The sequence below is a fragment of the Protopterus annectens genome, chromosome 5.part0 (genome assembly GCF_019279795.1).
Source record: "Protopterus annectens isolate FY-2018-M chromosome 5.part0, PAN1.0, whole genome shotgun sequence".
NCBI classification, from domain to species: domain Eukaryota; kingdom Metazoa; phylum Chordata; order Ceratodontiformes; family Protopteridae; genus Protopterus; species Protopterus annectens.
Window position 1 is genome coordinate 135831747 of NC_056735.1, and position 24656 is coordinate 135856402.

General features: G+C 41.0%; 1 protein-coding gene across 2 annotated transcripts in view; it reads right to left on the reverse strand.

The window, feature by feature from the left end:
• The window catches only part of TMEM131 (transmembrane protein 131), a 3850119-nt gene that overhangs the window by 153876 nt on the left and 3671587 nt on the right, over positions 1-24656 (reverse strand). The gene's annotated exons all lie outside the window — the stretch shown is intronic.

Consider the following 24656-nt stretch of genomic DNA (forward strand, 5'->3'; position numbering starts at 1 on the left):
CATACATAATGCAAGATATTTCCAGTACTGATAAAGTTATTTTTAAGCCATCATGTTTTACACCTAAACTACAGCACACAATTAGAGTGTTTGAAGATTTATGCATTCAGGATGTCACCTACTTATTGGAACATAATCGTAGGTGCATTAACAATTTAGACAAAGATGAAAGAAAAGCCTTGTATAATTTACAGATTTTGAATAAGGAATTTAGATACATGAAAAGTGATAAAGGGGGTAACATTGTAGTAATGAAACAGGATTCTTACAATATTAAAATGTTAGATATTTTAAACAATCGTGATGAGTACGAAGTTATTTCTTTATTTGAAATTTTAAGGAGACAGCGGTTTATTCACTCTCTCCTTTATGATGCATTTATGTCAGGTGACATCAGTGTAGAAGTTTATGATTTTTGTGTGGTGGAGGACCCCAGAATTGGGGTCATTTTTGGAATACCCAAGACCCACAAAAACCTTGAAGACCCACCGTTCAGGCCAATCGTGTCTTCACCCCATTCCATCACAGAAGGAATTTCCATTATTATTGATGGTGCCCTCGGATCATTATTACATCATTATGATTCATTTATCAGGGATTCTTGGGATTTTCTGATTAAATTGAACAAACATTTCCAGGAAAATCTTTTTGACCCTAACAGGCACATTGTTTTTACAATAGATGTTGTATCATTGTACACCTCCATTCCTCATCATGAGGGAGTTGAGGCAGTTAGAAGCTTTCTACATCACAACTTCACTGGTTTTACCAATAATGCCATTGCCACTATATGCAATTTTTTGGAAATCATATTAGATAATAATTTTTTCTTATTTGGTAAAACATACTATAGACAAAAGCGAGGTGTGGCCATGGGCTCCCCAGCTGCTCCGGCATACGCCAATATTGTTATGGCATGGTGGGAGCACCAATTCATTCCCTCTCTTAATCAGAAGTATAACATCTTGTTCTATTGCAGGTTTATTGACGATTTGTTTTTTATTATTGATGGTAATTCTGACACAGTTGATGCCTTTGTTACTGAGGTCAACACCCTTTCAAGCTATTTAAAGTTTGTAAAAGGAGTTGTTGGTCTTAAAGTCAATTTTTTAGATGTTTGTTTAAAATGGGATGATATTGACAATCGGTTTCACAGTAGCATTTTTCGAAAGGAGACTTTTACAAATGGGTACCTTCATTTTTCTAGCAATCATCCTAGACACATTATTAACAACATCCCTAGGGGCCAGTTCATTAGAGCTTGTCGGATGACCTCTAAACAAACTGACTTGATGGATGAATTTGAGTTTATTGTTTCTCTTTTCATTGACAGAGGGTACCACAAATCAATACTGGTCAATACCAGTAAAGATATTCTGAACAGGCGAACAAAACATTATCCAGCGTTGCTCAATTATACAAACAGGTTGGAAACCAACGACAACATTATTCCTATTGACACCACCAATAAGGGTAACCTGAACACCAACTTGGTTTGTTCCATTGAAATGAGTAGTGATGTTACACACATACAAAATTTAGTGAGAAAGAACTGGTCGGTGATTAGGGGAAACTTGGATTTATCTAAGGTAGTTGGTGACCAGCCTGTCTTTGTGTCTAGAAATACTCGTAATTTGAAAAAAAAATTGGAGTTTAAAAATAGTTACAATGACAACACGACTACCATTAAAAAAGGCATGTAGTGTTGTCATCACTGCAATGTATGCAGGTATATTTCTGAGGGACCCTACATCAGTATAGAATCTCACAATAGAATCTTGTCTGCACCCAACAGTGTCAATTGTGACACCAGTGGTGTAGTATACATCAGTTTATGCAGTTCTTGTCCAGCTTTTTATGTTGGAATGACTAGTAGGGGTCTTACGATTCGTATTAAAGAACATCTTTACGACATAAAAAAGAAAGACTTAACTAGTGCTTTGTACAAGCATTCCATTGTTTGTCCTAATTTTAAAAAAATTTTATTTTCTATACTAGAAGTTTGTCAGGCTGACATGAGAGGGGGGGATTTTAAAAACTACATATTACAAAGAGAAACTTTTTGGCAGATGAAATTAAGAGCTGATAAATATCCAGGTATAAATGAAGCTGTCAATATCAAATGCTTTTTGAAACACAGGAAGTTGCATCTCCATAAAAGGAATGATGTTGTTACCTCCTTTTTTAATTGAAGTACTAATTTTTATTGTTTGCAACCAAGTATTTAATTGTTCAATTAACTTGAATGTATTTAAACTTTGTCCATTCATACTTTTTTATTCTGATGAAGTCTTTGGACGAAAGCGGTGAATTAAAATTTGCTACGCTATTTTTTTTTGTCATTTATTCATACAATCTGCAGACAACTGATATATACCATCTCCCCAGATCTTCTGCCTCTCCTACAGACTAAGATGCCAATTAAGGGGGAGGCTACAGCTGGAAAAGCATTCACCCATCTTTGGGAAGGAAAAGGGGAGAACAATGAATCTTGACTCTGTGTCATCTGCTCCTCACTGCAAGAATTTGTTTGTACTCCCTACAGTTCCAGAAGGGGCAGAGGGCACAAGTGTTTCGGCCCATGAAGTACTGATGTTTGTACTTCCCTCCATGAACAAGCACACTCGTGAGACACTAATGATGCTTTCCAGCCTTAGCTAGAGAGCAGTATTTTGCTGTAAAAGCCCACACCCCTCCCCAAAGACAGTTGAGCTGTCCATTGGCTGCTAATGCCTATCCCCCTCCCCCCAAACAAGCTTCCCAAGTCACTAGTGTTACAGGCAGACTTCTTGCCCATGCATCAATGGGCTGGTGGTAAAAGAAAACTCCAATTTTTACCCAGGTTATCATTGTTTCCTGGAAGAGAAAACTTGGGGAAGGGTTGCACTAATACTGATGTGCCTTCAGCATGTTAAGTACTGCAGAAATAACACAATGAAGCTGTTACAAGTATGTACTTTTTAATGAAGACTGGCAGGGATGGCTGGTAATTTTAGTTTATTCAAGTTTCTCAAAACTGAGTGTCACACCATGTGCTTCAGGCAAAGTACTCCTCTAAGATTCAAGGCTTGATGACATGCCGGTAAGTCAATGAAATATACCAGTGAAACTTGACTAGAAACAATGTATATACTGCAAGGCACTGTGAATAACTACTAGAAACAATGTATATACTGCAAGGCACTGTGAATAACTACTATGTAACAACATTAATTTTAATTTCTATTTGCTACTACTGGAGCTTTTCTCCCCGGGCCTCTACTGAAAATGGAAATATATCCAGTTAGACTAGCCCGGTTAACAAATGTAAAATAAATTAAAAAAAAAAAAAAGTATAAGATATCATGGAATGTACTGTTTCACACAACATTCTGGGTACATAATATAGTCAAACCTCTTCAGGTCCATAAGTCATACTCTCAAAACTTTTATTTAAAGTTACTCAGAAAACTTGCCCACCATTTCTCATGCATTTTATCTCTACTTATTCAACCTTGTGGCATTCACCCTAACCCTGTCCTGTACTCAGGCTACCAACCAAATGCTCCACATAACCCTGGCCAACAGGTTGACATGCAGACAATTCTACCAAAAAAAGCATCCCAACTAACAAAGCTACATGAGCCACCCCCACAGAAGCTCTGACTTCCTAATTTTAAATAATAACCTAAGGAGTATCCTAAACAAAATTGCACAATTCCACGCTACCCTCAGCCTATACACCCCTGACATAGTCATAGTAACTGAAACCTGGTTAAAACCAAACATCAGACTGTGAACTGCTAACCCAGGGTTACAATATTCACAGGTTACATGGAATAAACAAGTGAAGTGGTGGCAACGCAATTATCTGTAAGGACACACTCACCCTAAAATGTTTAGACCACTACCCCCTCTGATCCAAATAGCTCAAAAGTACTTGTGTCCAGCCTAGAACAAAACATTAACAAACACATCAACCTAGCAATCTACATCCCTCCAGGTAACAATTCTACAATAATTGAAAACCTACTGAATTGGGCAACAACCACCTTTAACCAAGAAACTATTACTGCAAGAGACTATAACCTTGACTGGTCTTCCTGCTCTTCCAAAAACCCATCTAACTATACTAACCTTTTCAACTTTACCCTAATCAGCAACATCCCAACTAGGATTGACAAATACAGCAAAAACAATCCACGACTGGATTCTCACTAATAGACCCTCCTTATGCCCTCATACTGGGAATCCATCATATACAAGTACATCCATAACACAAAGAATTTGTCCACAGATATCTTTAACTCCCTCTTAAGGCAGTGTAACTGGTCCCCACTAAAATACCTCCAATTAGATGATCCAACTCAATACTTTAACAATACATTTTTGGAGATGCTACATAAAGTTGCCCCCATCAGGAAATCCACGTAAAAAGTAAACCAACCCCATGGCTAACAATACAGACTAAACTCCTTATGAAACAAAGAGACAGGGCATGGTCCCACTATCTAGCCATCAATAACCAAACAACCCTCCAAAACTACTAGCAGCTAAGAAACAAAGTAAAAAAAAAAAAAAAAACAAATAAAATAAGACAAAAAAAAAAGTTATGTTCTTAATATAACCTTCCATCTGAGCTGCTGCTTCATCTGTCTTTGACCTGTAAGGTTTCAGATCCGTCCTCGAATCCAACTCAGCTGTATACTCCAGACTTGGAGCCAAAAGCTTAGCTCCTCTTCTCCTTCCCATAATGCTCCACTCTCCCTCCATCCCTCAGATTGAGTTTGTTGCTAGAAATACACAACCACCACCAAAACACCAGCAAATGTTATCCACACCATCCACAGAACACCTCAGGGCTTGGATGACACAGGAGAGGGAGGGAGCTGAGTCACGTCTGCCAGATGCTCCTAGGATCTGAGAAAGGGGGAAGGAGGGTGGGAAAGGTTGAAGACAGATGAAGGAACAATTCAGATGGAACGTTATGGCAAGAACACAACTTTTTTTTTTTATCTGAAGTTGCCGCCTTCATTTGGTCTTCAACCTGCAGGAGAGAGTCCCCCCAGCTAAATCACCCCCAGGTGCTCCTCATGGAACGATATTCCGAAGCATGTCAGAGCCACAGAAGGCCCTACTCCTGGAACAAACATCCAACTTGTAATGGGATATGAAGGTATGAGAGGACGCCCACACAGCTGCTGAGCAAATGTCATCAATAAGCGCTCTGGACCAGAAAGCCGCAGAGGTAGACACAGACCTAGTAGAATGGGCTTTGACATGATTATGAAGAGGAATGTCTTTGTTGGACTATGCCAATGCAATGTACTTAGAGATCCAGTTAGCTAAGGTCACTTTCGTGATAGGTCTACCTAGTCTGGAAATAGCAAAACAGACAAAAAGCTGGTCTATTTTTCTGAAAGATTTTGTCCTATCCAAGTAAAAACGCAGATGTCTTTGAATGCCTAGTAAATTAAGTTTGTATTCTCCCCTGTTTTGGAAATTGGGAAAAAAGACAGGGAGATTAATCATTTGGTTAATGTTAACATCTGAAGCAACCTTGGCCATAAAAGAAGGATTAATTTGTGGAAAACCAAATAAGGGAGTTTTAATGGATAAGCCGTGAAGTTCTGAAACTCTCTTAGCTAAGGTGATAGCCACTAAGAAGGCTGTCTTCCAAGACAAGAACTGCAAATCAACTGTGGCTGCTGGTTCAAAGGGAGCAGAAACCAGAGCTTGTAACACCAAAGTGAGGTCCCAAGGGTGGTAGGATCCTTGACTGGAGACCGAAGTAAAAAGGTGTCGCTCAAAAAAGCCTTATATATTTTAGTGGACACCAAGGAGGAAGAATCTTCACCAATATGGAAATTAGAGATGGCTGTCAACTGCACCTTGACTGTGGTGATGCTAGCTCCACTATTAAAGACGTGAGACAAGAAATCTAAAATGGCTGGAACAGCAGCTGTGAAAGGGTCTAACTGGTGCTGACAAGCCCAAATAGAAAATCTCTTCCATTTACTAGAGTAAATTTTCCTAGTGGAGGCTTTATGAGATGCAGTCAAAATCTTCTGAATGAGTTGAGGACAGCCCGGGAGTTCTAGCCATCATAGGAAGTGGAGTAGCCAAGTGGTCAGCTTCAGGCTGAGGATGTCTGGGTATTGGTCCCCCGAAGGGTGGGATAGAAGATCTGGAAGGAGATAAAGAGTCCAGGGCGGACACATAAGGTGAGACCACAGGAAGGGAAACCAAACTTGTCGAAGCCAGAATGGGGCAATGAGGATGACCTTACACTTCAAACTCTGAGCTTTCCAGAGGAATTTGGGGATCAGAGGGTGAGTAGGATATGCAAAAAGGAGACCGGAGGGCCAACCATAGACCAGAGCATCTCTGGAAGATTCCCCCTGTGAGGGGATCAGGACAAAGTACTCGCTGCACTTGGCATTGGAAGGAGAGGCGAAGAGACTGCAGCAAGGTTGACCCCATTTCTGGAAGAACATGTTCGCCACTGATGGATTGAGACACCACTCATGAGGCATCAGAATGGTTCTGCTGAACTTGTCTGCTAGAATGTTCGACTTCCCCAGAATGTGCATTGCGACAAGAAAGTGGTTGGAAGAGATTGCCCACTCCCACAATCTCATGGCTTCTCGACATAAGGGGTAAGACATGGTTCCCCCTGTTTGTTGATGTACCATTCAACTGACATGTTGCCTGTTTGGATAGCAATTGTCCCCATGATAAGACAGGCATGAAGGCTTGCAAAGCTAAAAGGATCGCCCTTATCTCCGGGACATTTATATGCAGACTGGTCTCTAGAGTGGATCAGGTGCCTTGGACCATCTGACCCAGTCTATGCCCCTCCCCACCCTAGCTGGGAGTCATCCATGGTCACTGTGGCCTTGGGAGGAGAGCGAAGGAAGGGACATCCTAAGTACAGACCCTGATTGTGAAGCCACCAAAGAGAAGCCTCCTTGCAGACTTGAGAAAGTTTGATGGGGTAGTGCATGGGTAGCTCGAGAAGGTACTACTGCGCTGCTAAGGTTCACTGAAGTACTCTTATATGAAGGTGAGCAAACAGGAGAAGAGTTTATGGTTGCCGCCATTGGCCCCAATGCTCTGAAGACAACAAAGGTGGGGGGAGTATGATCAGTGAGAAACTGCCTCACATGTGACTGAAGAGACTGAATTCTGTCTGGGGGTAGGAAGGCAATGCACTGAATTATGTCTAGTTGAGCTCCTATAAAGTCGATCTGGACAGGATCCGATCTCAACTTGGAAAGATTTATAGTTATGCCCAAGGTGGTGGCTAGGTGAAGAAGACAATCTCTGGTTTGTAGAAGTAGAAGTCGATGCTTGATGGGGGCAGTAAAGAGTCAATTGTCTAGATAATGAAACACATGGAATCCGAGCAGTCTCAGGTGAGCTGCAACTACTGCCATCACTTTGGTAAACACCCTGGGGGCTGTGGTGAATCGAAAGAGGAATATTCTGAATTGAAAGTAATTGGCTTTCAACTGTAAGTGGAGGAACCTTCTGCAGAGGCTTGTCCATCTTGCAGTGATAATATGAATAATGAAGGTTTACAAAGCACATCCAACTGTCCTTCTGCAAAATGGACTGTATCATGACCATTCAGAATTTTGTTTTGGCAACCGACTTGTTTAGGGAGGTGAGATACAGAATTGGTCTGAAGTCCACCATTTTCTTTGGCAATAAAAAAAAAAAATCTGGAATAAATGCCCGATCCAAACTTGTCTTGGGGGATTGGTTGGATGACTCTTTTCTCCAGCAGCTTTATGATCTCTGGATCTGCCATCTCCCTTCAATTGGGTGGCACATGAGGGAGGCTGCTGAACGATTTTGGGGATTGGAAGAACGGAATGGTGTAACCTCTGGATATTATCTTTACCACCCAACAATCAGCAGTGATGGATTCCCAGGCTGTTGGGTGAAGGGAGAGATGTCCACCGACTACATCCACAGTAGAACAGTCAGGCAAACCCCTCAGGGATACTGAAAGGGCTGGTCCAAAAATGTATCTTGGGAACGTTGATTTCTCAGACACCACATGCTGCAGGGGTGACACCTGCCATTGGAATCATTTCCCCCTCTGCCTCTGGAGAAAATGTCATCCTGCGAGTCCTGGAAAGCCCCGAGACTTTTGGAACCATAGCTTTTTACCACCACGCTGGCTCCTAGAATAGGGCCGTTATGGGGTAGAAAAGTATATTCTGATAGCAGAAAGGGTCTTTCCATCCTTCTTGCACTGGGAGAGAGTGTCTCTGTTGGACCAAAAAGGGATGATTTATCAAAGGGCATGTTGATAAAGGACACCTTGAAAGGTTTTGAGAATTCACAGGGCCACCTCCAGGCTTAGCACCTAACAGCAACACCCGAACTGGTTGCCCTTGAGGTATCCTCTGCTGCATGTGAGAGTAATCTCATGGATGTGTTGGAAATAGCATGAAGGGTGGCCATTCTGGAGGAGAAGATCTTCTAGTCCTCTTCAGACATGGACCCCAGGATGGACTCAAAGATTTCCTTCACAAGGTCCCTCTGAAGCCTGGCCACGTGTGTCAAGTAAATCAGCACGCGAAAAGGTCAAAGAAGAAGAGACCCGCTTACCAATTCGCTCCCTCTCCATAGACTCCCTGTCTGTGAGGGGTTGAACCGAAGAGCTCTCCTGGGCCAGCTCTTTCTTAGTGCCAGCTGCCACCACCATAGCATCAACAGGGATGCCCTTAGTCCATTTGCAGCCTATCTGCAGGCATGCTAAGAATCCCATCCAGGTATTAGGTATGGGCTCAACCATCTTCGGTTCCTTCCATGCCCTGCTAGAAATCAAATCAATCAGGGGGTCAGCAAGGGGGAGATCCACGATGTAGATGGCCCTATCCCAAAAACTTTCAGAAACATGGAGCTGTCAGTTAGGTTTGTGGACTGACCACCCACCTTTCTGCCACAGGCTTTCCATGAGGATGCTGAAGGAGACATCCTGAGGTGGGGATCTGGGGATACCTTCCCCTTCATCCAAGTCCATGTCTTCAGTTAGAGATTCCGGTGGGGAATCCAAGTGCCTCCTCTTGCACGTATGTTTCCTGTGCACATCCTTTGGGGGGAGGTGCTCCAGGGATGTGTCGGAAGATTCTGGGTGCCCCTGCAAGCAAGCCACCTGTAAGTTTCTTGGAACAGGCTGTCCTAAGGTAGACGGGGTCAAAGGATCAGGCGCGGGCAATTCAGAAGGGAGAGGGATTAGGTTCGAAGCAGGACGATTTGAGAATCTTGTGGGAGCAGAGAGAACCCTATTACTTTGAATGCCGAGAGTGAATGAGACTCCAAGGGCAACTCCGTTGAGGCTGCAGCTATCGATGTCAAAGCCCCACGAACTCCTGCCGCACCCAGCGCAAAAGTGGAGTCGAAGCCTAACTATCGAGAGCTGAGGTGCTGAGGGGAAGGGACAGCTCAGAAAGCCGGACCACTGAAGCCAACCCCTTGGACCCAACTCTGAAGCTATGGCTCCGAGAGTCAGTCAGGCCCAAATACACTGGAGCTGAACTGCTTAAGGTGACTGTCATCATCGAGGTACAGGTACCTGTTGGTGCTGATGTCTCGAAACTCTGGATCCTCGGATCTGAGGGCTCTGATGCCAATAGAGGGACTGGAGAAGGAGAAATAGGTAGGAATGCTGATGTGGCTGAGTGTCACTGGCACCAGGGGGAGCAGGGGCAGATAAAAATCCCAACTGAATTTGCACCCTCAGAAATTTCCTCATGAGCCTGTCCACCTCAAACTCCGAATGGCTATGGGAGGACCAAGCAGAAGAGGCTGTCGACCCCAGCCTGGAGTGGTGCCTGGGTGACACCATAATCGGAGACTTGGGAAGGGGACCTGCCGGCTCCACAGAGAAGCAAGGGGATTGGAACTAAGGACAGGCTGAAGCAGAAGGGTGGGCTTTTGTCGGTAGTTCTCCCACAGGGGCAGAGACTATCAGAAGACCGCTTCTATCTGTACTGGTCGTTGCCCTTCTCAACCACCTTCTTGGTGGGGGTTTGAGACCCTGAAGTGGATTCCATAGAGCAGGGGGCAGAGGAAGGGATAAGACCACTAAGGATTAATTTATTCATCTCATTTATAAGCATGCACTGATTAAAGTCTGTGCAAATAGAACAGGAGGAATCCAGGTAGGCCACCCCTAAACAAATAACACACAGAGTGGGCATTGGACAGAGTAATTTTATGCTCACACTCTGTGCATTTCTTAAAGCTTGCTGGCATTGAATCAGCCATAGCAGGAGCTACAAGAAAAGGAAGAAGGAAGGTAGAGAAAGAAGAATCCGTAGATTACAAGCCCTCTAAACTACTAGGCAACTAAACTATTTTTTTTTTTTACACTATGGGTAGGAGACACCAAGAAGGAAAAATACAAACACACTTACAGCACCGAAAAAGATGGTTAGATTTCCCTGGAGAGAGCTCAGCAATGGACCCGGTAGCTGTTCAAGCGAGTCAAAAATGAGATCTGAGGGATGGAGGGAGAGTGGGGCATTATGGATAAGAGAGGAGGAGCTTAGCTTTCGGCTCCAAGGTTGGAGTATATGGCCGAGTCGGATATGAGGACAGATCCGAAACCCGCAAGTTGAAGACCAAATGAAGACAACTTCAGATCTACTATTCGACAGCCCAACAGAAACATCAAAATAACACCCAAAAGTTTTGGGCCTCTATAAATCAACTTCTCAATCCCAAACAACCCCCTACCCCCTAACCCTCCCCACAAACACTACTGAAAGCATAGCCACTCAATTCAACTCTCACTTTACTAATTCCATACTATCTCTACTAAACCATAATATTACCAGACCACTGATTATATCCACCACCTCCACCATCTTTCCTGCAACATTTACCCTTAAACAAATACCTACAAGCTACATTAACAAACTTCTCCATTGACTGAAACCAGCAACTCTAGCAGCAGACTGGCTTCCCAATAAGTTCCTGAAGCGGGCAGCTGGTGCCATTACTTGCCCAATCTCCCTACTAATAAATCGGTCCGTCTCTGAGCAATATGTCCCCAAACTCTAGAAGTTATCCCATATCATCCCCCTACACAAAGGAGGCACCTCCATACTTCTATCAGACTACAGACCCATTGCAATACTCCCTCCCCTTGCCAAAAATCCTTGAGGAATGTATACACTCATAAATCCTTCAGTATCTCCTGAAAAATAACCTCTTCTCGGATACTCAACATAGCTTCAGACCCAATCATAGCACCACATCCACCTTAATTAGCTTCACAGACATAGTCAACCACTCTAGAAACAATGGCTTTTATATCTCATATCTCATGGTGCTCCAGGGATGTGCCGGAAGATTCTGGGTGCCCCTGCAAGCAAGCCACCTGTAAGTTTCTTGGAACAGGCTGTCCTAAGGTAGACGGGGTCAAAGGATCAGGCGCGGGCAATTCAGAAGGGAGAAGGATTAGGTTCGAAGCAGGACGATTTGAGAATCTTGTGGGAGCAGAGAGAACCCTATTACTTTGAATGCCGAGAGTGAATGAGACTCCAAGCGCAACTCCGTTGAGGCTGCAGCTATCGATGTCAAAGCCCCACGAACTCCTGCCGCACCCAGCGCAAAAGTGGAGTCGAAGCCTAACTATCGAGAGCTGAGGTGCTGAGGGGAAGGGACAGCTCAGAAAGCCGGACCACTGAAGCCAACCCCTTGGACCCAACTCTGAAGCTATGGCTCCGAGAGTCAGTCAGGCCCAAATACACTGGAGCTGAACTGCTTAAGGTGACTGTCATCATCGAGGTACAGGTACCTGTTGGCGCTGATGTCTCGAAACTCTGGATCCTCGGATCTGAGGGCTCTGATGCCAATAGAGGGACTGGAGAAGGAGAAATAGGTAGGAATGCTGATGTGGCTGAGTGTCACTGGCTCCAGGGGGAGCAGGGGCAGATAAAAATCCCAACTGAATTTGCACCCTCAGAAATTTCCTCATGAGCCTGTCCACCTCAAACTCCGAATGGCTATGGGAGGACCAAGCAGAAGAGGCTGTCGACCCCAGCCTGGAGTGGTGCCTGGGTGACACCATAATCGGAGACTTGGGAAGGGGACCTGCCGGCTCCACAGAGAAGCAAGGATTGGAACTAAGGACAGGCTGAAGCAGAAGGGTGGGCTTTTGTCGGTAGTTCTCCCATAGGGGCAGAGACTATCAGAAGACCGCTTCTATCTGTACTGGTCGTTGCCCTTCTCAGCCACCTTCTTGGTGGGGGTTTGAGACCCTGAAGTGGATTCCATAGAGCAGGGGGCAGAGGAAGGGATAAGACCACTAAGGATTAATTTATTCATCTCATTTATAAGCATGCACTGATTAAAGTCTGTGCAAATAGAACAGGAGGAATCCAGGTAGGCCACCCCTAAACAAATAACACACAGAGTGGGCATTGGACAGAGTAATTTTATGCTCACACTCTGTGCATTTCTTAAAGCTTGCTGGCATTGAATCAGCCATAGCAGGAGCTACAAGAAAAGGAAGAAGGAAGGTAGAGAAAGAAGAATCCGTAGATTACAAGCCCTCTAAACTACTAGGCAACTAAACTATTTTTTTTTTTTACACTATGGGTAGGAGACACCAAGAAGGAAAAATACAAACACACTTACAGCACCGAAAAAGATGGTTAGATTTCCCTGGAGAGAGCTCAGCAACGGACCCGGTAGCTGTTCAAGCGAGTCAAAAATGAGATCTGAGGGATGGAGGGAGAGTGGGGCATTATGGATAAGAGAGGAGGAGCTTAGCTTTCGGCTCCAAGGTTGGAGTATATGGCCGAGTCGGATATGAGGACAGATCCGAAACCCGCAAGTTGAAGACCAAATGAAGACAACTTCAGATCTACTATTCGACAGCCCAACAGAAACATCAAAATAACACCCAAAAGTTTTGGGCCTCTATAAATCAACTTCTCAATCCCAAACAACCCCCTACCCCCTAACCCTCCCCACAAACACTACTGAAAGCATAGCCACTCAATTCAACTCTCACTTTACTAATTCCATACTATCTCTACTAAACCATAATATTACCAGACCACTGATTATATCCACCACCTCCACCATCTTTCCTGCAACATTTACCCTTAAACAAATACCTACAAGCTACATTAACAAACTTCTCCATTGACTGAAACCAGCAACTCTAGCAGCAGACTGGCTTCCCAATAAGTTCCTGAAGGGCAGCTGGTGCCATTACTTGCCCAATCTCCCTACTAATAAATCGGTCCGTCTCTGAGCAATATGTCCCCAAACTCTAGAAGTTATCCCATATCACCCCCCTACACAAAGGAGGCACCTCCATACTTCTATCAGACTACAGACCCATTGCAATACTCCCTCCCCTTGCCAAAAATCCTTGAGGAATGTATACACTCATAAATCCTTCAGTATCTCCTGAAAAATAACCTCTTCTCGGATACTCAACATAGCTTCAGACCCAATCATAGCACCACATCCACCTTAATTAGCTTCACAGACATAGTCAACCACTCTAGAAACAATGGCTTTTATATCTCATCAGTTTTCCTAGACATGTAAAAAGCATTTGACACTGTCTCACACCAAAAAACTTCTGTACCAACTAGCCACTTTAAATTTCTCTCAATCCAACCTAGCATGGTTCCAAAGCTACTTGTCATATAGACAGCAAGCTGTTAAATGGCAAGACAATATATGCTCACTCTTACCAGTCTCCGTAGGTGTACGTGAAGGTTTCATACTTGGCCCACTTCTCTTTACAGTTTTTACAAATGGTCTCAATTCTACCACCACATCAGCAAACATTACTCAATACACAGAAGATTCTACACTCAACTTCTCAGCCAAGTCAATCCCTGAACTCTTGCAAAAAACACAAAAAGCATTTATAGATGTTGAAAACTATGTTTCCTACAGCCAACTAATACTCAATTCCCACAAAACCAAACTACTAATATTTACCAACAATAAAATATCTCAACCAGCCATCCCATTTGCCATCTACTCAACTAACATCACCAAAATAGAGCCCGTAGATCATACTAAAACTTGAAAAAATATTAGCTGCAATAAAAATATTTGAGAGAATTTCCAATTACAAGCTAAATTTTAAAAAATCTAAAATATTCCCATTAAAGACACCCGCACCTTTTTCAATGCTACCATTAATAGGACAAGTATTGACGGAAGAAAAGATAAAATATCTGGGAATTGTCTTCTCAACTGAAAATAGAGATTTTTTTATTAACAATGTAAAGTCAACTACAGATCAAATAACATTGGATCTTGAAAGATGGAGTAGATTGAAGTTACCGATGATGGCAAGAGCAGCTATCATAAGAATGAATGTTCTTCCTAGAATGTTATATATTTTTAGAGCTGCACAACTCAGAATTACCAAAACATTCTTCAAACAGCTTCATATAAGATTGGGAAGATTTCTTTGGGAACCTAGGAAGACGAGAATTTCATATGAAAAATTGATGGCTCCAAAAAATAAGGGGGGGCTGGAATTACCGGATTTCGAAATGTACTATTTAGTGATTCAGGCCAATAGGATTTTAAAGACGTCTTACTTCGATAGTGATAATAGAAAATGGACACCCAAATGGGTGCTCTTAACATACAAGCATATAAATGAAGTGGGAGTCAACGCTAAAGCATTACCCTTTTTAAATAATTGGACAATGAGTAAATATAAGCTAATGGAGCACATCAAAAGTTATGTAACGGCAATTCAAACTATTTTCGCTTCCTTAAATTTACTAAAATATATGATGGTTTTCCAACCGTTTCATAGGAACTCACATTTAACAATTGGTGGTCAACTGATTGATCTAAAGAAATTCCCTTTAATCATGGAGTTAACTGTACTCGATTTATATCCTTTTCTAGGAGTACCAGTACAGGATATTTTAAAAGAAATAGAACTCCCTATTTCCTATTTAATTATAGTAAGACAGCTAAAAGACTTGGTTATAAACTATTTTAACAACTTTGAAATGAAAGGGGAAGATTTAATCATTTCTCGTAATCTATGGGAAGCGCTGTTGCAGGATAGAAAATATATAACCGCAGCATATAAATTGATAAAAGAGAGGAAGTATAATAATTATATTCTTTTATCGAGTTACTGGAGAGAGAAATTGATATTCCCACACGACAATAAGATATTGGAGGCATTTAAATTAACATTAAAGTCCGTATCCCTTCAGAAATTGGTATTTACGCAGCTGATGATATTTAACAATGCATACTATATACTCGTCTCACTTTGCACAAATTTGATGTGAAGAATTCACCCATATGCCCACATTGCTTTGATCAGACAGCAGATTTGCTTCACATGTTCTGGAGTTGTAAGTGCATTTATAAATTGTGGAATTCATTAAAATTGCAGTTACAAAAAATGGGTTACCAAAATTCAACACTCTCTTGGGAGTTTATGATTCTTCATATTCCCCGGAGAATCTAAATAAATCAAAACGATTGTAATTATGAATATTTGCCTATTAATGAAATTATATATAGCCACAAATTGGTTGAACCCAGCCCAGACATTGTGGGAAAATTTCAGATTGTTGGCAATAAAACACATCTTAGCATAAACTGTTAATTAGTGATCACAAGAAAAATATCAACAACATAAAAATCTGGGAGCAAATTTTTAATATTATTTTGGCTTAAGAGGTTACTATCCACTTTTTCTCGGGAACCAGAATATAGTCTAAATCAACCTTAGATTAGATAGAAAATGTACAGAAAAGACAGATTGTTGGCTTGGATTTGTTAATGTTGGAATTTTTTTTTTTTTTATTATTTTCCTTTTGATTGTGAGTGCTGTACCTTTGATCAATACATGAGGTTGATATATATGTGAAATTAACCAATGGAAGCATTTTGTATATATTGTATATAATGTGTGAATTTGTAATATGGTTGTGAAAAATAATAAAAAATGATTATTGAAAAAAAAAAGATCATACTAAAACTGCTAGGTGAAACCACTGACAAATCCCTTGGTTACAACTTGCACATATCCCAAACAATCAAAAAGGTCCATACAAAACTCAGTGCACTATATAGAGCCAAACCATTCCTCACATAAACCACCAAAACACCCATTGCCCAAACTCATCTACTATCTACTCTATGTCTCCCCGATTTTCACAAATTTAATGAAAACAAATCTAAACAAACTGGAAGCCTGCTACAACAAAATAGTCAGGTTTGCCACCAACCTCCCAAAGAGATCACACATCATTCTTTAGCTCGTTACAAACTAGACTGGTTGGAACTCCCAAACCTACTATGCCTTAAACAACCAACAATTCGCTATTCCATTATCTACTTTTCACATAAATGTTCAGCTCTTATCAGTCTAGTAAAATCCTACAATAGCAATAGGATCCTCTACTCATCCAACAAACTTCTTCTAGAAGTCTTAAAAACCAATAACAGTTATGGGGATGCCTTATTCTTAAAGCACATCTCCAAAATTTGGAACTCAATTCCCCAGCCCATTCTTTGTATAGCTAGCCCCTCCAAATTCAAAATTCTTCTTAAGTCCCATTTGAATAAAAAACAGCTATGCTCCTGCTTAACACCAGGCTGACCCCTCAGTAATTTTTTTCTATCACTGTTCATCCTATATTAATCTTCTCAAATGTTTATCTCCGTGTCTTTTCTCCCTTGAATACATCTCTAGCCTACTGCTGTAAAAATACTCTATTGTTTCATTTGGTGAGGCTACCACACCACCCCTCTAAGCAGAAACACACTTTTATATTGTTCTTATGTGTGACATTCAAGGACCAACCATTATTATAACTAATATGGGTGATTAACCATTGCTACTGCATTTGTTGCATTTACTGTTGTCTTTTATTTTTTCTTTCTTTTCAACTAAATTATATCTCTTCTTATTACATTAACTGATGTTTTTTTTCTATGTCAACAATTCTTAATATGTAAATTGGAGCTTTTCTCCCTGGGCCTCCAATGAAAACGGGCCATTTTCAGGCTCAGCTAGACACTTCTGGTAATCAAATGTAAAATAAAAAATAACTACTGTGTTTTAGGTATCAAAGCAACACACTTTAGAAATGTCTGACTGGCCAACAACCATTTTGTTGTGTGCAGATAAAAGACCTTAATCTTAATTAACTTGTATTTTCATATTTGAACCCACAACCCCAAAAATGTAGGTGGCCTAGCCAGGTGTGCCAAACTTTTGGAAATGAACGGTCAATGAAACATTTTTATTTTAACTTCCTTTTAATGACATGATGCTTGGATACAACTAGTGAATTTGCCATAAATTTGTCATGCTTCTTGATCGGACTAAGTATATTCCAATTGCTCTACATGGAAAATAAGGCATCAAAATTGTTAATATATAGTAGAATCAATGTTTAGATCATATTATTTCTCTACAGGTATATGAAGAGGAGTTTTAAAACGGATTGTCCTGTCAATGTTTATGTCTGAAACTCTAGTTTTACAGAATGTAAGCATTAAGAGGACAAGTCAATAACAGGAAACAATAATATCTGTATGTGATAGAAAATGAGAGCAAGATAGTAGACCATTAAGCTTTTATTGCCACACTTTACCTTCAGTGGTTGCTGATCATCAACAATCTCCTGGCCAATTGGCCCATCACAAAGACAGTCATCTGGGGGTAGTTCATGGACTTTCTGCTTTTTTGACATAACATCCACATGTACACTCAGCTATCACAAAGGAAGGAGGTGTGCAACAGACTTACCATGAAAAATGCTCACCCCTGATTTCTGCAAGGGATATTTCTGTCTTACAGCCCCACTAACCAACCCCAAGCAGTTCCTTGGCCTCCACCAGGGAGATCACATCTGCCAGTGTACCCCTGAGTGCAGCAACCCCCTCCCCCGGGAGATGATATTTCACTCCTCTCATGCTGGGGCCTGTATTCAAATGGCAGTGACAGTCAAGGCCTCATCCTCCTTCAGCCTAAGTGTTTTTGCTCATAAAAGTGATATTAGAATAATGGATACTAAGCCAAATCATAGATACTTGTCCAAGTTAAGGAACTAGAATCTTAAAATCAGTGTTAAATACCAAAGCTGAAAAAACAAGCAAAGACAAGGGTTACAATAAATAGATAATTGGGTATATTTTTGCTAGCAAAACTTTTAATATGCTTCTTAATATTTTCTCAGATTAATACTGTTAAGGATATACTTTTCTGAGGTGCAAGTCAAAACCAGTGGTCTGTGGCTGACCAAGTCTGCAGATGACTCCAACCTGGGTGCTGTCTTAAATTCCCCTAGTGATGTGAACATCCTCCAAGAGGGCCTTACCCAAACTAATGACTGGTGCCAGAAGCATGGCCTTAAACTGAATGCCAAGAAATGCATCATCGCCTTTGGGGAAAAATGGTATCCCCGCTAATAATGACATTAATAACGACGTACTTAGCACGCAATCAGTCGTGAGGGACTTGGACACTCATGTTGATAGCAACCTGACTTTTGACCACCATGTTGCCTCCATTGTACAGAAACATGGTCCACCTCATAAATACATGTATTTCATCCAGGAACAAGGAGGTCATAACATCCCTATACTCCTCCCTTATCGGACCCATTATTAAGTACAGTGCCTCCTTCAGCATGTACCTTGCCAAGCACATGCAGCAGCTGCAGAGACCACAGAGGTTCCTGACAAGGAAAACCCAGGGTCTCAAACACCCATCCTACACAGAAAGGCTAAAATCCCTGTCTCTCTAATCAGTCTCATACAGACTGCTCAGAGGTGACTTGTGTCTGGCATACAAGGCCATCTCAGACGTAGCCTTAATGGAGTTGCTGAATGTCAAACTCCACTCGCGCAACTTGCATGCAAGGCCTCAACCTGGTCTGTGACATTAATAGAACTTGTTGGTGGGATGGATTTGTGCCCCAAAGACTCCCCCATCTGTGGAATAGACTCCTTCTCCATTTCAAGCAGAGTACCTCTCTAGCCCTCTTTAAGAGAAACTTGGATGACTGGACGGGAAACAGAAAATACACCCCTGGGATCCCACCTGTGTCCCTGCTGGAAACATAGGCAAGATTCTTGGCTAGGCTTATAAGGGCCTCTGGGCCAATAGCCTAGTAGCATCATATGAACCTATGATGTGGCATTAATAGCTTTCTTTTATGGACAAACACATACTAAAGTGAATGACTTGCAAAATGCATGATGTAACTGGGGAGTTTTAAGTTTCTAGAGCCCCTGGCCTCTAGTCAGAGCACATCACCATCTCTACTACTTCTATGGTGACCCTGACCAAACCAGTCCCAACTAATGCACTGCACAGGAGCTATCACTGTTTAGCAACTATCACCCAAGCCTGAGGTCCATCCTTGAAAGGACTGGGAATTTGCAGTCAAAGTAGATATTTATCTCTACTCCTTCTCTGCTGATCCTGACAAAATCAGTCCAAGCTAATACACTGCACAGACTGCATACAACTATCAATGTTGAGCAACTATCACCCAAACTTAAAATCACTATGTGTGTGCAGTCAAAGCAGATATGTATGTGTAATCCAGTAAAGCTAACATAAGCTTAGACTTGCAGCTTGTAGAATCAGACTATACAGACAGCTGAGTGTCCATGTAAACTCACCAGAAGTAGACTGTTGTATTGGATGCATACTCTGTACTAGAGGTTGTGGCTCCACAGAACCCCCAGCAACACCTAAACCACAGGTATACACTACAGTCCATAATAATGGGCAATCAGTTTAGCAGGTTTTTGTGTAATCCAAATTATCTGACAATACATAGCCTGTCATCATCCCCACCCCACTGAAACAGGACAAACTATTTGCTTTGCTTTCTTTTTCAGACTACTCCCTCCTTTTCTTCCTTTACTACAGTATGTTGTAGCTAAATCTCTAAATACTTACCACACATGTAAATCTCTGCTTACTCTTCCTGGACTTGGCTACTTCTTCCTGTAATTCTCATTTGCCCCCTCTCAGCTTCTATTTTACACTGTTCAACTCGTACAGTTATCTCTGGAAGCCTGCTCACTTTTTACCACAGCCAAAGCTTACTGACAGTTTTTCTCAACACTGTTACTATGCTGATTCAGTGGATAATTACATCTAGGGTTGCCACCTTTTCAAATACCCAAAGTGGGACTTTTTGGTACAAAAGTCACATTTTGCAGGGAAAAACATACCCACGACCAGTACAAAGGAGAGAACTTCACTTTTGAGCCTAAATAAAAGCTTATTCTTGTAGCATTTTAATTGCTTATTCTGTTTCTTATAACATTTAGGTGTTTCAGAGACAGAATAACTGTTTATGCAACTATTACATAAAATATAGGAAATACGTGTATCCTAAAATTTCAGGACATTTGCCATTTTTTCGATTTCTTTGCAGGACACAACTGCCCAAAAAGGGACTGCCCCTTGCAAAGTGGGACAGGTGGTAAGCCTAATTACATCTCTGTTTATTTCCTACTTCAACTTACTTTTCATATCATCCCTCACTCCCACTGAGCTCTGTTTTCCCATCATCCCGCACTCCCACTGAGCTCTGTTTTCCCATTGTCCATCCCTCTAACTGAGTTCTGTTTTCCCATCATCCATCCCTCCTTTTGAGCTCTTTTGTTTCCTGTAGGCACCATCTCTGAATTTGCACAGCATGCATGCCTTTTCTGGAGCCCTGTCCTCTAGTCAGAGAAGCAGCTACAACATATTTATATCATAGAAAACTTGCAAATATGAAATGTTATGTTGCAGTGTTTGTAAAATCTAACTCACTAGTTTAGCAGTGTCTTCATGGGGATGTGTTTAACTATGCATAAACTGAATACAAACAGTACCAGGAGCGGCCTTAGGTCAGCTGGTGCCCTAGGCAAAAGAGCTCCATGGTGCCCCACTACCACACCACCTGGTGCCCTCATCCTGGTCTACCTACACCAAATAAATACTAGAAAAGCTCCCCTGCTAGAACGGTGCCCTAGGTGGCCACCTAGTTGGCCTATGCCTAAGGCCGGCTATGAGTACTACTAGCTAAAACTAACAATTCCATCCCTGCACTCCCTCCAACCTGTTTCTCCATCAAAACAATCAGAACATAACCCAATCACAGTTGCCCTACAATTAGCATCTCTGACCCATTTAAGTGCTGTACCCAGTTTGCCCTTTTAGAAGTTATAATGTTGTAACTAGAACTAGTCTTGCCCAGTAACATTTTACAGTGCAAACAACTATCTTCAGAAAAATCTAACTTAATTATAAACAAATGGCTCTGACTCAAACACTATTTGTGTGCCTCCTCAGCATATTAGCTCACTATACCAACTACCATACCTCCCAAGTAAATGTAATTAATAGTCTTACAAACCGATACTTGCTACATCAACAGTTACCAAGTCTATCAATCACTACAGCACCCACAATGTACCAGCAAACCTTCTTAGATTTCTTCAATTACAGGTATCCTAAATCTAAGCATGTTACCATACAAAATCCAGTAAAACTAAAGCACAGATGCATTTGGCTACCTACTTTTCTTCACATAATTTCCACCCCAAACAGTATTAAATGAATCGTCTCTTACTCTCCCATCCCCCAATTCCAGCTTCTTCTTCCTAAATATCAATCTTAGAAGTATATACAATAAAATCCAAGACATACATGCTTGTATTGCCACACATTCTCCAGACGTAATCATAGCTACAGACACATGGCTGAAAAAAGACAAATGGCAATGAAATTACCCCACCTGGTTTCAGTATAATAAGGCTTGATGGGAAAAATAAGCAGGGTGGTGGCATAGTAATCATCTACAATAATTCCCTAATTATAACTGCATATCCACAGGAGATATCACAGTTTAACAATGTGGAATACTTTGTATCACATCTCACAATCAATAGGAAAATGCTTTATTTAGCAGTCACATATATCCCACCATGTAAAAACATTACCACTGTGGAAAATATCCTAAATTGGATATCGCACCATATACAACATGAAACAATACTACTAGGAGACCTAAACATACACTGGCAGATTATAAATAGCAACTCCCTATCTGATTCCATAAACCTGTACGGCTTTGCAAAGTTAATTACATTAGTTACTAGAGTCCACAAAAGTACTGGTAGGGAACCAACTTTAGACTAGATTTTTACTAACAGACCCAACAAAATTAGGGCAGCTGGAAAACTTTCAGACAGTATACGTGACGACCTACTTACATTCTCAGAAGTTACAATATCCAAGATAAACATAATTTACAACCAAGTCCTTAACTAAAAAACTTTGACAAATACATTTTTATCAAATCCTTAAGAGACTATTATCTGGAAAAAATAAATCCTATGCCCTTGGACTCACTGTCTCACACTTCAATTAGATATTCCTAAAAATTCTCAATGGGTCAAATCCAATCCTGCACCACGGCTAATAAAATAAACTAAGAAAATGATGCTACAGCATGACAAGGCATGGAAAGTGGCACAAAAACAGAACACAAAATATATTTCAGCTTTATAGGGAACTAAAGAATAGGGCAAAATACAAAATAAAACATGACAAACATATTATAACATCCCCCAAAATAAACATCAAGACAACTCAAACCTCTTCTGGACACCCGTAAACAAACGTTTACATTCAGGCCAAGTTACCACCACCTGTACATTCAGCAGTAATACTGATTCAATTCCCACACAATCTAACAACTATTTTATACAGATTATATTGTCCCTCACAAACCATTAATACTTCCATTACACTCTCAGTGTCAGCAGCCACTGCTAAATATCTTCAGCTCAGTGCCTACCGCTACCATTTAAAAAATCTTACATAAGCTAAAACCAATCACCCTAGCTGCTGACCAACTCCCCTCAGACTACTTAAAAATTGCTGCAGATGCAATTGCTTTTCCAGTCTCTATATCGATAAATAGATATATATCCGAAAAATACACTCCTTGCATCTGGAAAAAATCCATTACTATACCTTTACACAGAGGTGGTACATCAACAGAGTTTAATTACTATGGGCCCATTGTAATCCTCTCCCCACTATCAAACATACTTGAAAAATGTATTTATGCTCAGCTTCTATATCACCTAAATTCAAATTCTCTGCTCTCAGAAACACAGCATGGTTTCAGACCCCACCACAGCACAACCACTGCTCTTCTTCACTTCAGCAACAGTACAAACCAGCATAGGAACAATGGTAACCTAGTGTCAACTGTGTTCCTAGACTTATCCAATGCTTTTGACACTGTACCACACCACCGTGTACTTGGTGAACTCTCTTCTATAGGTCTCTCTCTATCTTCCTTTAAATGGTTCCTTAGTTTTCTATCTGGAAGGCAACAAGCAGTTCATGGCAACTGAACTGCTCTTCCTCTCTTCCAGTTACCACAGTGTCCCTCAAGCTTTACACTGCTATACACCAAGCAACTACAGTACAATATGCAGATGATTCGATTTTAATATGTACACCATGCACAATATCCAGACTGCAAGGAATCACCCAAACTTCTTTCTCTTCAATCAAAAGTTGGCTGAAAAATTCAAACCTGAACTCCAATAAAACAAAACTGATGCTCTTCACCCAAAAAAAATTATCTCAATCAAAAACAATTGTTCTTGGTTACATCAGCAAATAATACTAAAATTGAGGTAGTACCACAGACCAGATTATTGGGTATTGTAATTGATGACAATATTTCTGATTAACATATTTAAAAACAAATAAAAATACTCACCAGAAACTTGTTTCCCTTAACAAGGTAAAACAGTAGTTTAAAGACTCAGCATGAAAAACCCTAGCCTCATCACATTTGCTTCCAACCCTCTTATATGCCTCACCTGTCTTTATAAACCTAAACTCTACACTAAAATCCAAACTAGCCTACTGTTACAACAAAGTAGCTAAATTTGCTACCAACACTGAACTCACCACTGCCAAGTCTTAAAGCAGCTAAAATGGCTAGAGCTTAACAACCACATAACATACTATCAGCTAGTTATTGCCTACAAATGGATATATTTTCCTGAACAATAGCCTGCATTAAAAAAAAATAATAATATTATTGCCCTACACCCCCAAGAAGGACCTCTGTTCTGCTGATAAAAGTGATATATTTAAACTAAGCACTACAAAAGCAAATAATCAGGGGACTCATTATACTTCTGTCTCCAAGGTCTAGAACACCATTCCTACACAAGTAAAAATGATTAAACTTTCAAGCTATAAAATCCAGCTCAAGCAATACCTTACCAAATCTTAGTCATGATCATGTTCATCACCAGGCTGAGAAGTACAAACTTCTTTTGCTTATCACAAACTTCTTGCCCTCGTCTACTTGAATCATTGCACCCCTAACAACCTTCCATCCTGCACTTGAATTAATACATCCCTTTTCATCACCCCTTAAACACCACTTATCATTTTGCTCTTTTTCTAACTGCCCCATCCACTGCTCTAACTCTCTCATGCATCTCCTGTATACCTAAGTTATAAACCTAGACGCATAAATTTGGAAAAGGCAGCCTAAACAGAAACAATCCTATACCATGGTCTCTGTCAAATGCTACTACCACTATCCTCCTATACAATACTAATATCTTCC